This window comes from Lissotriton vulgaris, chromosome 4_1, assembly GCF_964263255.1.
Source record: "Lissotriton vulgaris chromosome 4_1, aLisVul1.2, whole genome shotgun sequence".
NCBI lineage: Eukaryota > Metazoa > Chordata > Amphibia > Caudata > Salamandridae > Lissotriton > Lissotriton vulgaris.
In genome coordinates, this window is record NC_141691.1 from 1,772,048,830 (window position 1) to 1,772,062,915 (window position 14,086).

At 46.5% G+C, this 14,086-nt stretch overlaps 1 protein-coding gene and 1 pseudogene across 2 annotated transcripts in view; one reads left to right on the forward strand and one right to left on the reverse strand.

The window, feature by feature from the left end:
- RIMS2 (regulating synaptic membrane exocytosis 2) overlaps positions 1-14,086 on the forward strand; it is a 1,859,827-nt gene that overhangs the window by 1,697,627 nt on the left and 148,114 nt on the right. The gene's annotated exons all lie outside the window — the stretch shown is intronic.
- Positions 12,052-13,471, reverse strand: LOC147724547 (uncharacterized; annotated as a pseudogene).

Genomic DNA, 14,086 nt, shown 5'->3' on the forward strand with positions numbered 1-14,086 from the left:
GAGAGGGAACGTGGCCTCCGGCAACTTGCCCTTTGCATTTGTTTTTAGTGTCAGAGGGCAATGTGGTCCACCTTCTCTGGGCTCATTTGTGCCCCAGGGACCCAATCCTATGGGGCCCTGGGGATCCCATCCCCCGGGGGGCTGGCCAATTGTTGGTTGGGGCCAGGGCACCCACTTTGTAAAGGATGGATACCACAGGGGAGCCTGATAGCTTTTACTGTCCCTGCCGGTTCCCTGCATGCTGCGGGAGCTGGCATTGCTTTTGGACAGAGGGAGCACTGAACATGCAGCTCCATCTGTCCCAAAGCAATTCTGTTCCGCTTCTAGCAAGCAAGAGCATTTTCCTACTCTCAGTTGCTAGAAGCGGAGCAGCGTTCGCTGTAGCCAAGCCATCGCACACAGCAATGTCCCAGGAGTGGGCACTCCGTGACATTGCAGGAGCCAGCCCTGGGTAGTGACAGTCCATAGGGCAATCTATGGCTCCACGAGTGGGAACATGTGACCCCTCCTCCAATCTTCTAACTTTCCCTGGGTATGTGGTGGTCCCCGGGGCTGTGGGGGGTTGGGGCTGTGCGGCTCCCCGCATTCAATGAAACTTATGCCCCGGGGAGGGGGCAGTCTCTGGGGCTGTGAGGGGGTAGCACGTCTCCCTATATTACTTTTGATCAAAACCCCAGGGAGGTGGTGGCCCTGGAGCTGCGGCTGGGTCCATGTGGCTCCCCCACATTATTTTAAGGTTAAGCCCTACGGAGGTGGCGTCCCCAGGGCTGAGAGGCCCCCCATCCAAAATGCAAGTAAGCCTAGGGGAGGTGTCACTCCCCAGGGCAGTGGAGGAGGCCGTAAGGTCCTCCCCTGCATTTATTTAAAAAGAAGACCCTGGGAGGGGGTGGTCCCCGGGGCATCAATGAGTCCCAAGAGGGTGAGTGGCCCTAGGACATGGCCCACTCTGGGTCCAAGTAGAAATAAAGTGTGGTAGGCTGCACTTTTTATTTTTGTTTCTACAATTTCACGAATTCATCATGACCTCATGGTAAAAAATGCTTTTTTGTGTGGTGGTGAAACCAGATGGACCCCAAGACCATGGCTTGGGAGTCAAGGTATTCCTACACTACCCCCTTTTCTATTTTTTTACTTTTTGATGGGTACTCAGTGAAGCAGAGTCCCAAGATCGCTGCTAGCACTTCCTGGCTGAAGTGTTGACAATCAGAGCTGAACATTTCCCTGCAAAAGCTTGTCTTCTTTCGCAAAGGCTTCCCTACCAGAGATATCCCTAACTTTTTATTCTTAAATTTCTCAAAAACTACTGAATGTATTTACAGCAAATAACAAAAAAGATCAATCGGCGTAACAACATCTGCCTTTCTGCCAAATTTGGTGTAATTCCATCCAGCGGTTCAGGCTGTAGGTTCGACTACGTGTCCTATAGGAATTTAAATGGGAAATCACACTTTTTGAGCCCCCTTTTTCTCACCGTCACTTAACGGATCACCCCGAAACTTCCTATGCATAACAAAACTTACTTTGACACTTTTTGGGGATAATTTTGTGAAAATGTCAAAAGATATTGCTGAAGATATAGGTGAATCAAAAAAAAATTTTCCTATGGAAACTAGGTACTAAATATAACTACCTACTGGCGACCGTCAGTAGGTGATATATATAGAATTATGTTTCTTATTGTAAAGTACATTTGATATATTTATATATAATATTTATATACCATATTTTGTGGGGGAAACTCCCCAAGCCACCTTTTTCCATTTACCTTTACTCACAAATACCCGTACATACCCCTAAACTCCCAAAACACCCTTATGACCCAATACCCCTACCCACCCTTACACCTTAAAAATACCCTTACCACCAAGTGTCCTTCCCCATCCCAAACCCTAAAAACACCCTTACCATCCTATACCCCTTGCTATCCCTTAAATCTATAATTCCTTTGCCACCCAATACTCTTACCCACCCCTAAATCCTAAAAACACCCTTACCATTCATTATTCTTACGCACTGCTAAACCCTATATATACATTTGCCATCCAATAACCTTACCCAGCCCAAAACCCTAAAAATGCCCTTACCACCCCTATACCCCTACCCGTACCACCCAATACCCTTACCCAACACAAACCCTAAAAATTCCCCTACCACCCTATCGCCTAAATACCTTTATCTCCTTATACCCCTACCCATCCCTAAACATCTGCCCAAATCTAAACCTTACGCACCTTCCCAACTCTAAACCAAAAAAACATAAATGTGTATGTATGTATATATGTGTATGTTATGTGTATGTATATATATATACACTCAATGAAAAATGAGTGTGGTAAAAATGCATGGTAAAGGCACTGCATGTTAATTTACACGCTGTAAAGGTTGTTTCCCATCTGAGGGCATTTGCACAACCATAGTCTCTACCTGTGCCTAGATCTTCCACTAAAATCCTTTAAGCAGAGCACCTTGTGGGACATAGATGAATACAAGACTCTTATTATTTCCTAGAACTCTTTGTAAAAGGCGCAGAGCATACATTGTTTTTTTCGGAACAAAACGAGCTCAACATTCTGTTCCAACATTCTGAAATGACAGCAGCTAAGACAAAGCCATATGGCCAACACTGATAAAAAACACAGTCATGTTTAAAACATTTCCAACAGGAAAAGCAACGCTGCCCGGAACTGTGTTCTCTACTACAACCCGGAAGACTGTGCGTGGGCGAGCTTGACAACATAGATTTGTGTTTGTCTTAAGAGGGCACACAATGCAGATTTTTGTCCCCTATTTGTTACAGGTTTTTTTTAAGTTAAAGATGATTTGGCATTTAAATAATGCAATTGTGCTACATTTGCGATTGGTATTTTTGCCGACCAGAGTTCAAATATGTGTTCTCAAAGGTATAATGGTACGACAGAACATTTTTTGGCTACATAATCTTCTGTCGTTTGAAAGTAAATGCAGTCTACTGACAATGTACGCGCTAGCCTAGCCAAAGTCCTATTCAGGAAGCAGTTTTACCCTTTGGAAAGACTTGCTCTTCTTCGGTAATTAAATGGAGAGTGGCCCTTTGCCAGCTGAGAAGATTCTCTGTCAGCACAGTACTGCATTCATTTAAGAGGAATTTGGAAGGTATGCACCAACTTTGATTTAGTAGCACAATCAGTAGGTCAGAACATCAATGTGGCTTGAGGGTCTGTGTGCCACCGAGCCCGGCCTGAAGTTAGGGACTCTAACTCGTCTGCCCTCGAATGGCAGCTACGCAAAGTATTTCTGTTCTATTCTTAATTGGTTGTTAAACCATCTGGGCAAACCTGGAACGGATGCTAGCAGAAAACATTGTTCCTTTTCCACCTTGTCTGCCTAACTGCTCCATAATTGCCTTACATATAGTTTAATCATATTATATTCACACTTCTATTTATCGAGTGCCTTTAATTCCACGTCCCTATTCCTTTACATACCAACACGGTTTATATAATGATATGAAAACGGTGATTTTGTCGAAATCTTTCTTTCTCTAAGTTTTAATGTTGCATCGTCAGAAAGCTTCTAATCAATGTTATACGAGCCTAAATATTTCAAACAGAATTATCCCGTCATTTGTGTATCGATCCGCTAGCAGGATATCGCGATGAGTTGAAACGTGGTGAATGACCAATAGGTCTTTAATTTGAGTCCAGGCAAAACTAACTCAATTGTGCAAGATTAAACTTGGAAATAGTTACGTTTTTTATTTATAACGCCTAGAAACCGCAGAATTGGAGGATTAAACACTAAAAAATAGTAATATTATTACAGTCATTTTACTTAAAACCTTTATCCATACAGAAAGCCCGCTTACCAGTACACTAAGGGGCTGATTACTAGTCTGGCAGCCCATGGACCGCCAGACTTGCAGGAGCGTGGCTGTTGCGGCCTCCCCTCTGCCCTATCACCAGAAGGGCAGTGAGACCACCTAGTGGGCTGGCCCCACATGTTCAGGAGACATAGTAGACATAGCCGAGCTGTGTTTCAGGAAGTTTATCAAGTCCATAAGAAGACTAGATACAGAGCCCCACCAGGAGCAGCCTGCTAGCTGCTCAGCCCATCTTTTCAACTGAAAACACTCACACCAGGCACCCAAGCATTCCACTCATCTCAATCACACCAACATTCTACACAGAACACTCACACTGGCTGAGCAGTTAGGGACAAGGAGAAAAGGAACAATACAGCATAACATAAGAATACTACAGACCGCCAAAGCCCCGCGGCAGCCACCAGGTAACGGCTGTTCCCTGGTGGTGTTGCGGCAGTGTAGAGGCATCCATAGGCTTGGGTAGACCTCCGCGGTCCTGCCAAACATATTAGGAGTTTCCTTTCTGCAGGGTTTTCAGGGCAGTTCCTCCTCCATGAAAACCCTGGCGGACAGGCCTCTGTGCTCTATGCATGCACACAGGAGGGCACAAAATGTGCCCCCCTGTGTGCATGAACACCAGTTCCTGCATGGCATGGACTTTTCAGTCCATGTTGTGCAGGTACTGTGTTTGGCGTTCCCATTGCGGTGCCCGTTTTTAGAGGCACTGCCATGGGAACACCAGAAAAAGCCTGCCGGACAGGAAGAAACTCTTAATCCAGCAGGCAGCCTCACCACAGGTTTGGTGATGCGACAGTGGTGCGGACAAAGCGCTGCACCACCAAATTCGTAATCGGACCCTAAGAGAGGCTTAATCATTGAACTAAATATTCTAGATAACACTCCAAAACTCGGTGGGTTTGAAGTCTCCTATGTCAAATATAGCACAATATTATTTCAAATAAGGACTTAACCTTTATAGAATAGGGCCAAACAGGAAAATTATTAGGAAGAAATCTACTATGAAGAAGAATAAAGAATATGCAAGAACAAAAAAAACCTCTATTCTAACGTTTAGCACCAACTGAACTAACTGTCTCTAGGCAATGAAATAAGAAGCATTGTTTTTGCCAAATTCATTGGTTCATTAGATGAGTTTCTGAGTGTCTATTAATAAATAATCAAACTGAAAAATAATTTATCCTCAATGCATTTTTCTTTAAGCATAATACTGTCAAGAAATACTCTTCTCTTTATGGTTTGTGTCCATCTGATCAGTAGATTACATACCCTTGTCGATCTGCCTCACTGTTACATCTCTGGAAATCACATTCATCCTCACCGAATGGGTTTCTTCACCCGGCTACTAAATGTTGGCAATTGACCAAACAGTATATATTGGAGTGGTCCCAGTGTATTACTGACTTTTACAAGAAGGGGAGAACATTTTTGAAAAACAAAGACAAATAAATCATGTAACAGTATGAGAGACAACAATAATGTTCAACCAATGTTGTTTAATCACATTGGGCATGTATTTTATGAACAGTTGCAAATAAAAACCTTAACAAGGTATCACATTAATAAGTGTGGTGTCCAGGGGGGAAGGGAGGGGTGAATAGGGGTGTTAGATGGTAAGTGATGGGAGAGAGAGTTTGGTGACGGTGACAAACATCTCACATACAGTTTCGGTATGTACTGGTCATATACCGACCAGCTAGTCAAAGTCCACATCTTAAACACATAATTGCCATATAACATATGAAATCACAGTTTTATTTATCACTGTCGATTCGGTATTGGCAGATGTTGTAAAGTCGACGTTTCGACTCCTATATTCGTAGGTATCTGAAACCTTACTACCGGGGTCTTCCTCAGGACAGGTGTGGGTTCAGAAAGACTGGGAACACCTAAAAAACGAGGGGAGGGACGGTGATTAAATACCTGACATATTGTTTAAAAAAATAAAAATCAAGGAGATTGGGCAAAATTAGATAAAATTACCATGAGTGCAGCAGCGGGAGGGAAAGGATTTTCTCACAGATCAGTTGTTGAGATAGGGGGCTCAATCGCTCTCCAGGGTATATAGAGTAGGTAGGAGTGAGGCGTCACCTAAATAATAGAGGGGACCGTTAGCCTAAATGAAGTGGGCATAGGAGTCAATCCAAAGTGGTAAAGACGTTGTACACTTACTGCATTTGTGTGTGTCTCAGGCAGAGTTCCAAACTGTCAACAGGATTGTTTCACAGTTGGAAAAACCTTTCCCCAAAATTAATAATGAATCCAAACAAAGCCTGAATCAATCAAAGGCAGTCAAACTAAATCAATCTGAGGAGGATAAAAGAAACCAGCTAGGACAACTAAGTCAAAAAAAGCTAAGGTACATACTTGGGTATGTGACGGCAGCCAAGTGCAATCTACAGAAAGGTTTCAAGCACAAGTCTCAGGGTGGCATTTAAAGGTCTAAATAGTGCCAAATTTTGTGATGTGCAGAAGCAAAGTGGTCTCCTAGTGCAAAGGTTAACATTTTGGTTGGTGGGAACGACAGGAAACGAGTGAGAAAATATGTTCCAACTCGTTACAGATGGAATGGCTCAAGAGGGCCTAATGCGAGCCATGACATCCGACCATTAAGAACGTGGTGCCTAAGTTTAAGAAACTTGAGACGATCATCAAATATGCCCGTAACGCTAGTGATGCAAAGTTAACCAGTGCAGTGGGTATGAACAACTGAGAATTAAGAACCTTATTGCTACAGATAGGGTGGTGCAAATGTAGTACCTTGGCATCCAACTGCTTGAAAAAGGAGTTGTATAAAAAAGGCAAGACCATCTTTAATATGCCAATCGCGGTTGTCGCTCGATTATAACACCGCAGTGAATGCCGGCCAATAACACAAAAGCCAAATACGTCGGAACTTTCCCTTGAAAAAGTATTCGCGTTTGCAACAAGAATTAAAAATAGTCAAAACTTGTCAGAAATATCGGTTCTCAAAATTCCAGCTAATACCGATCGTGAAAGAACCCAAAAGGGATATATCTGGCGTTATTGTGCCTCGCTCTAAAAAGTCGACGTGTCACAGCGGGATCTGATACCAATCACAAAGCAGAAAGCCGGACTGATCTTACCCGATCAGTCCGTGTGCGGCGTCTGAAGGAACAACCCGTAAGCGGCGCGCTGCTTGACTAATATAGGAAGCTAGCCACGCATCAAGCGTGCACATTGGAGACTAAGCGTAATGCGGCAGGGATCTATGGAAAGTGAAGAAATATTTGATGGAGATAAAAGCCCGATGTGAGGATGATAATATTACTAAAATAATCAAAATGGGCATGGCTGTAAAAAAGGTGATTGGATTTGTGGTATACTGCATGATTCGTGGTCGGGGCTTGAAGTACTTCCAACGAGAAAAAATCAGTGGATCATAGATAATAAATCATGGGACAAAGGGTTAACATTAGGCAATAAATAGCTTTTAGATAAAAGGAAACCTCTGCGGTTAACAAAAAGTGCGATATTGATACTTTCAGTGCATTTGTCAATGGATGGAACAATGGATTATATAAATACATGCATGTTAAATGGTCGATTATTACATGTTTTGTAGGAGATATCACACATGCACAAATTGCAGAGTTCATAAGTCTATAAAAAAGGCCTGTGTCTTGACAAACAATTGAGTCTAAAAAATAATAATCTAAAAAGGGTCTTTTAGCCCACCCATTACTTACCATTCGTTGACGTCCTTATCACTCTTCTTTGCTGCCTTCTAATTCAGCAGTGCAAGACATCACTTCCTTTCATTCTGCGGCACATGGACCAAGTACAGATTGATTCATCTTAATTAGTCTGATAGCTGCTCGCTCTGTAATTCAGATACTGTTTCTTCTCTTTTTGGGCTTTTTTATATAGCTCAAACTTGACCGAAAGATATTGGATCAGTTACTTAACACAAGGACACATTCTTTTTTTTCGCACTGGGAGATTAAGTGATTTGCCCAGCATTACAGGATGTTGACCTGACGCCAGCTTTTTTTTTATTTTGTCGGAGTCCACTCCCTCTCCCCAATAATCCTAAACTCTACTTGACTTCGTAACTTTGTGGTTGGTTATGGCTGATGTCTGGTATTTCAGATGGTACTTGTGCCAGTGATGTACCCTCTTGGAATCTGCAGGTCAAAGGTTTCAATCCTGATATAATAGCGCAATGGATTGATTGAATTGCTGCAGCACAGGGCTGTGTCTACCATGTTTTGATGCATGTAACAAGCGGAAACCAGGATCCCAATTCAGTAAGATAACTCAATGGGTTAACATCCCTGCTGCCGGTGTTCGTGTATGTGTTGTTTGTGCGTGTGTAAGCCACCGCCATATTAGATTGTAACCAGCAGAGATTTGTGAATAAACTGCAGAACATATTTTAGATATCACAGAAGAAAGCCCCGTGGGTTAGTTTGCATGCTGCCTTCATCAGTACGTAACCATAGGCCAAAAGATTGAATCCAACTAATTTCGCTCAGTTGGTTGACTTGAACACCGACTGAAGACATCTGTTTGCAACCTATAGTTCGCATTCTTGACTCAATTTCCAATTGTTTACTCCACCTTTCATCCGTGCCTGGTCAATAAACAATGACGGTTGGGGAACAGTTCAGTCTGTAGTGTGAACTGTAGAAAATAAGCAAAGGTATATGTGTATGTGACTGTTCACTTATCTCTGTCTTAGTCTGTAGTTGCTACATTGTGCTTGCTGTGCTTTCCATCTTTTTTTCTACCGTGAGTTTAATTTCCGTTCTGCTTGTGGCCCACTGTGCCTCGCTTCTGCAGTTTGTGGTTTCTCTGCTCACCTCTTTCTTCTGGTGCATTACCTCTGCGGCGCATCTCTGAGCTATGCACTGTCTCTCATGTAGGTCTACCTTTTTGTGTACTTTTTCAATAATATGTGCACTGTTTGTTGTTTATCTCTTCAGTACGCTACTCCACCCTTGTTCCAAGGGGTCGGATTTTCAGTTACTGGATTCGGACTGACTGGGGGTTTAGGGGTAAAGAGAAACACTGGCGCCTTGAGTAAGGGTTTGAGTGATGGTTTTATTGGGATATAAGTCTTTTTTAGTAAGGGTGCTGCTCGTTCCCTGGAATGAGCTGCGGGATCCAAGGGAAAAGTAACTTGCTCCAGCTTGGCTGTATTCTTCCAGTGATGACGGCGGCTACCGATGGGATCCGGATGGGGGACGTCTCTCAGCTCGGGTCTCCTCCGCTCTGGTACCGGAAAGAAAGGAAATCGGGTCAGGTAACTGGTTTGACCACGGTACACTCGTTAGGGCCGGGAGTGAGGGAAACCAGTGATAGTGCGTCTTGTGGGTTCTATACAATCCGTGAGGTAGGAGTGCACGTGAGGGGAAGGAACGGGAAAGCTTTACAAGGGGCTTTACAACTTTACACACGGGGCTGGTTCCTCCGCCCCACCCAACCCGCCACACGGCCCCGTACCTCTTGAAGCCTTGCTCCTCCCGTGGGAACATGGCGGGGCGAAGGGCAGAAACGTTGGCCTCCTGGCGTCTTGGTCCCGGTCTCTTTCTCCTCAGTATCCTTCTGGTATCGCCTTTCTCCGTCTCCGTCTCCGACTCCTACTCCAGCTTCCTCCAGGGAAACGCCGTCCGTCGCGTCTTTCCTACTTCCTCCTTTTGACGTTCTGATGCTGACGAGGGGCGGGGACTCTTCCTCTTGGTCCGGGGAGTTAAAGGGGCCGTGTGTGTTGATATCGTCCGGCCAGCTCGACTCCGGTTCTTCGGTCCAAGGGCAGTCTGGTAGCTGTTGGGAAAAGGGGCAAGGTGAGAGTGGGGTGGCGGACCACCAGTCCGTTGGGGTAGTTGTGTCCTGTCCGCACTCCCTGTCACATACCTCCCCCCCGGCTTCTCCCGTCGGGGAGAGGAAACACGCGGGAAAGGAAGTCTGCATTACTGTTATCTTTCCCTTTCTGATGGTGCACTGAAAAGGAGTAGGGCTGTAAAGAAAGGAACCACCGTAACACTCGGGGGTTATGGCTGCTGTTCTGGTGTATCCACTTCAGGGGGGCATGGTCCGTATGAAGGATGAATGGTTTACCCTCCAGGTAGTACCTCAATTTATCTATCGCCCACTTTATGGCCAGGGCCTCTCTCTCAATGGTGGAATATCTACACTCCCTGAGAAAGAGCTTTCTGCTTACATACAATACTGGATGTTCAACCCCTTCCTCGTCGACCTGGGACAGCACGGCACCTATCCCTACAATGGAGGCGTCTGTGGCTAACACAAAGGGTTTGGTATAGTCGGGTGACACCAGGACTGGGGCTGTGGTCATCGTCTTTTTCAAGAGCTGAAAAGCACTCAGGGAGCCTTGGGAGGGGTGAGAATATTCACGTGGCTTTGTGTCCTTTTTGAGAAGGTTAGTTAAGGGTGCAGCCACCTCGGCAAAGCATGGTATAAACCGGCAGTAGTACCCTACCAGACCTAGGAAGGCCTGTAGATCTCTTTTGTTAGCGGAAAAGGGAACTTTAGCTATCGCTCGTATTTTCTCGCTTTGAGGAGCTATGGTGCCCTCCCCCAGTACATATCCCAGGTAGTTCACACTGTGAAATGCTGCTCTGGACTTTTTGGCGTTGATGTGTAGTCCCGACCTTCGTAGCGCGGTGAGGATGACTTGCAGATGGCGCAGATGTTCATCCCAGTCATGGCTATAAATGACGATATCGTCCAGGTATGCTGAGCTGAACAAGACGTATGGTTGTAACACCTGGTTCATAAGGCGTTGAAAAGTCGCCGGGGCCCCATGGAGTCCAAAGGGGAGGACCGTGAACTCATAGGATCCGTCGTCCGTCACGAAGGCGGTTTTCTTCCTGTCCTCCTCACGAAGAGGTACCTGCCAATACCCCTTTGTGAGGTCGATGGTGGTGATATATCTTGTGTCGCCTATTTTCTCTATCAATTCGTCCACACGAGGGATAGGGTAGGTATCAAAGTGTGACACAGCGTTCAAGGCCCTGAAGTCCATACAGAAGCGTTTGGAGCCATCTGGTCTGGGTATCATCACGATTGGGGATGACCAGTGGCTCTGGGAGGGTCGGATTACCCCCAACTGAAGCTTGTCTTGAACTTCCCTTCTCACTGCTTCTCTTCGGGCTGCTGGTATCCTGTAGGGTCGTTGTTTTACCACTTTCCCCGGAAGGGTTTCGATGCGCTGTATGTCCGAGAATACGTCAGAGAAGGGCTCCAGGACGTGTGCCAACTCTGTCTTCACCTGGGATGTCAACCCCTGGTTGACTACCAGGTGATCCAATGTTGAGGTGCTGGGGGATGTTGATGGGGTGACAAAATGACCCGCCCGTGGTAAGGGCCCCAACCATTCTTTCAACATATTAATATGGTACGTTTGTGTTTTCGTGGATGACAGGCGTAATCTGTAGGTGGTCTGACCGATGGCGTCAATAACCTGGAACGGACCTTGCCCCTCATTCTTGGTTTTGTTGCTTATGGATGGTAGCAACACCAGAGCCCACTTCCCGATGCCGATTCTTCTCAGCCTCTTTCCTTTATCATACATCTTTTTATACCTCTCTTGTTGTTGTTCCAGGGTGGAGTATGCTAGTTCTCGTAACTTTCCCAGTTTGGTTCTCAGCTGAGTGGTATATTCCAGCATGCTCTTCTTTCTTGGGATTCTTCGTTTTCCCACATGTCCCTCGTCATCTCTAGGAGGGACCTGGGCAGTCTTCCGTATAATAGCTCGAAGGACGAACATCCCAGGCTACTCTGCTTCTGGGCCCTTATGACATACAGGGCGATAGGCAGAAGTCGGTCCCAGGTGGGCCCTTCAGTGGTCAGCATCTTTTTTAGGGTTGCCTTGAGTGTCTGGTTGTACCTTTCAATAAGGCCATCTGTTTGGGGGTGGTACACCGAGGTCTTCAGATGCTTGATGTCTAGAGAGGTACATACTTCTTTCATCAGCTTGGATGTGAAGGGGGTTCCCTGATCTGTAAGCACCTCTTTGGGAAACCCCACGCAGGAGAACAGTTCCACAAACTTCTCGGCGATTGCAGAGGTTCTGGTGGTCCGTAAAGGAAAGGCCTCCAAAAACCGGGTGGCGTAGTCGACGATCACGAGGGCGTACAGGTGTCCTCGGCCAGTCTTCGGCAGGGGTCCTATTATATCCATGCCGACCCGTTCGAACGGGACTCCTATGATGGGCATCTTTTGTAGAGGCGCAGCACTGGGTCGATGGGTGTTTCTTCTTTGGCATACCTCACATTTGGCACAGAAGTCCTGTACATCCCGATATATCCCAGGCCAGAAAAAATGCGGAATGATACTTTCAGTGTTTTTTTCTTTGCCTGCATGGCCTGCCGTCAAATGGGCGTGAGCAAAGAAGAGTACTTGTTCCCGGAAGGAGCGGGGCACCAACAATTGTAGTTCTCCATCTTGTCTGGCCTGGCGGTATAGCAATTCGTTCTTAACCAGGAACCGGGGGTACGTCTGGGGGTTGACCCCATCCGAGGCGTGGGCTTTTTCCCAGGCATGGAATAGGGTCCTATCTTCTCCCTGAGCAAAGCGAAAGATCCTATCAATTACCCAGGGTTCGGGGGACAGGTATGTGGGTAGGGCCCCTCTCTGTACAGGTCTGGACAGGGTCTCCCTAAAGAGGGAAAGGAATTCGGGGTTGTCTGTCCCCAGGATCATGTCCTCTGGCAGGGAATCCACCACCCCTACCCGGACCATACAGAGTTCTCTATCTGGTAGAACTATGGTAATGGAGGCCACAGGGTAGGGCTTCACATCCCCGTGTACGCAACGGATGTATACGGGATTCTGGGGGTTAATCTGTTCGGGATTAACATAGCGCGCCTGGATCACAGTCTGTCTGCATCCAGAATCCAGCAAGGCCCTTACCCTAAAACCATTCATCCTCATACTCACATAGAACGTGCTGCCCATTTCCGCGGAGTACATCACCGTTTTCGGGAGATACCCGACCTCCATAGGCTCCTCTTGTGTTTTTCTTCTGATGCACATTCTCGCTATGTGGCCCCATTCCCCACACTTGAAGCACTGAGGTCCTTTGGTCATGGGGGACATCATTCCTGTAGGTCGAAGTAGTCTGGGAACCTCGTTTCCTGCTTTGGGTCTCTTGTCTACTTTCGGGGGAAGTATGGTTTTGAGGGCCTTTTCATGTTCCCAAGGGCTCGTCTTGGGCTGAGCCCGAGCATAGTGAGATGCCATTTCTATGGCTTGTTCAACCATAAGCCCAGAGTGTTGACGCAGCCAGCGTTGGGTGGCATATGGCATTGCTTCCACGAATTGCTCTAAGTACACTTTATTCAGTATCTCCTCCTTGCTACAGAGATCTGGTCGTAGCCACTTATCTGCGGCCATCCGTAGTCTAAAGAATAGAGTCTTCGGGTTCTCCCCTTGAACCCCTCTTTCCTTTCGAAAGCGAACGCGGTAGGCCTCTTGATCCAGACGAAGATGGTCTAGGATGACCCCCTTAATGATCGCATAGGTTGTGGTCCCTAGAGGGTTAGCGGCCTGATATGCCAATTGGGCTTCTCCTGTGAGGAGCGGAGCCAGAAAGAACGGCCACTTCTCTTCGGGCCACCCCATAGCACGGGCGGCCCTTTCAAAATTTAGGAGGAAGGCGTCCGGGTCCTCACCATGCACATACTTTTGCAGGGCCACATCGGTGGGATGGGGGTTATGCAGACGCACTTCTCCGGGGATGACCTGGGTGGGAGGCGGCACATTCCTAAGGCTCTCCAGCTGGGCCGTAATGGTAGTTGTAAACAGTTCCCTATCTGCCTGTGCGGAGGTTAGTTGGCTTTCTACGGCCCATTCTAATTTTTCTTGGCCTTTAATTATGTGCTCGATCAGGGCCTCCATCTTTTTGTTGCAGACGGATGGTGGAGGGGATCCCACTTCTGACACCAGTTGTCCCAAGAGGGTTGGGGTACCCGGGTTTTCAGTTACTGGATTCTGACTGAGTGGGGGTTTAGGGGTGAAGAGAAACACTGGCGCCTTGAGTAAGGGTTTGAGTGATGGTTTTATTGGGATATAAGTCTTTTTTAGTAAGGGTGCTGCTCGGTCCCTGGAATTAGCTGCGGGATCCAAGGGAAAGGTAACTTGCTCCAGCTTGGCTGTATTCTTTCAGTGATGACGGCGGCTACCGATGGGATCCGGATGGGGGACATCTCTCAGCTCGGGTCTCCTCGGCTCCGATAC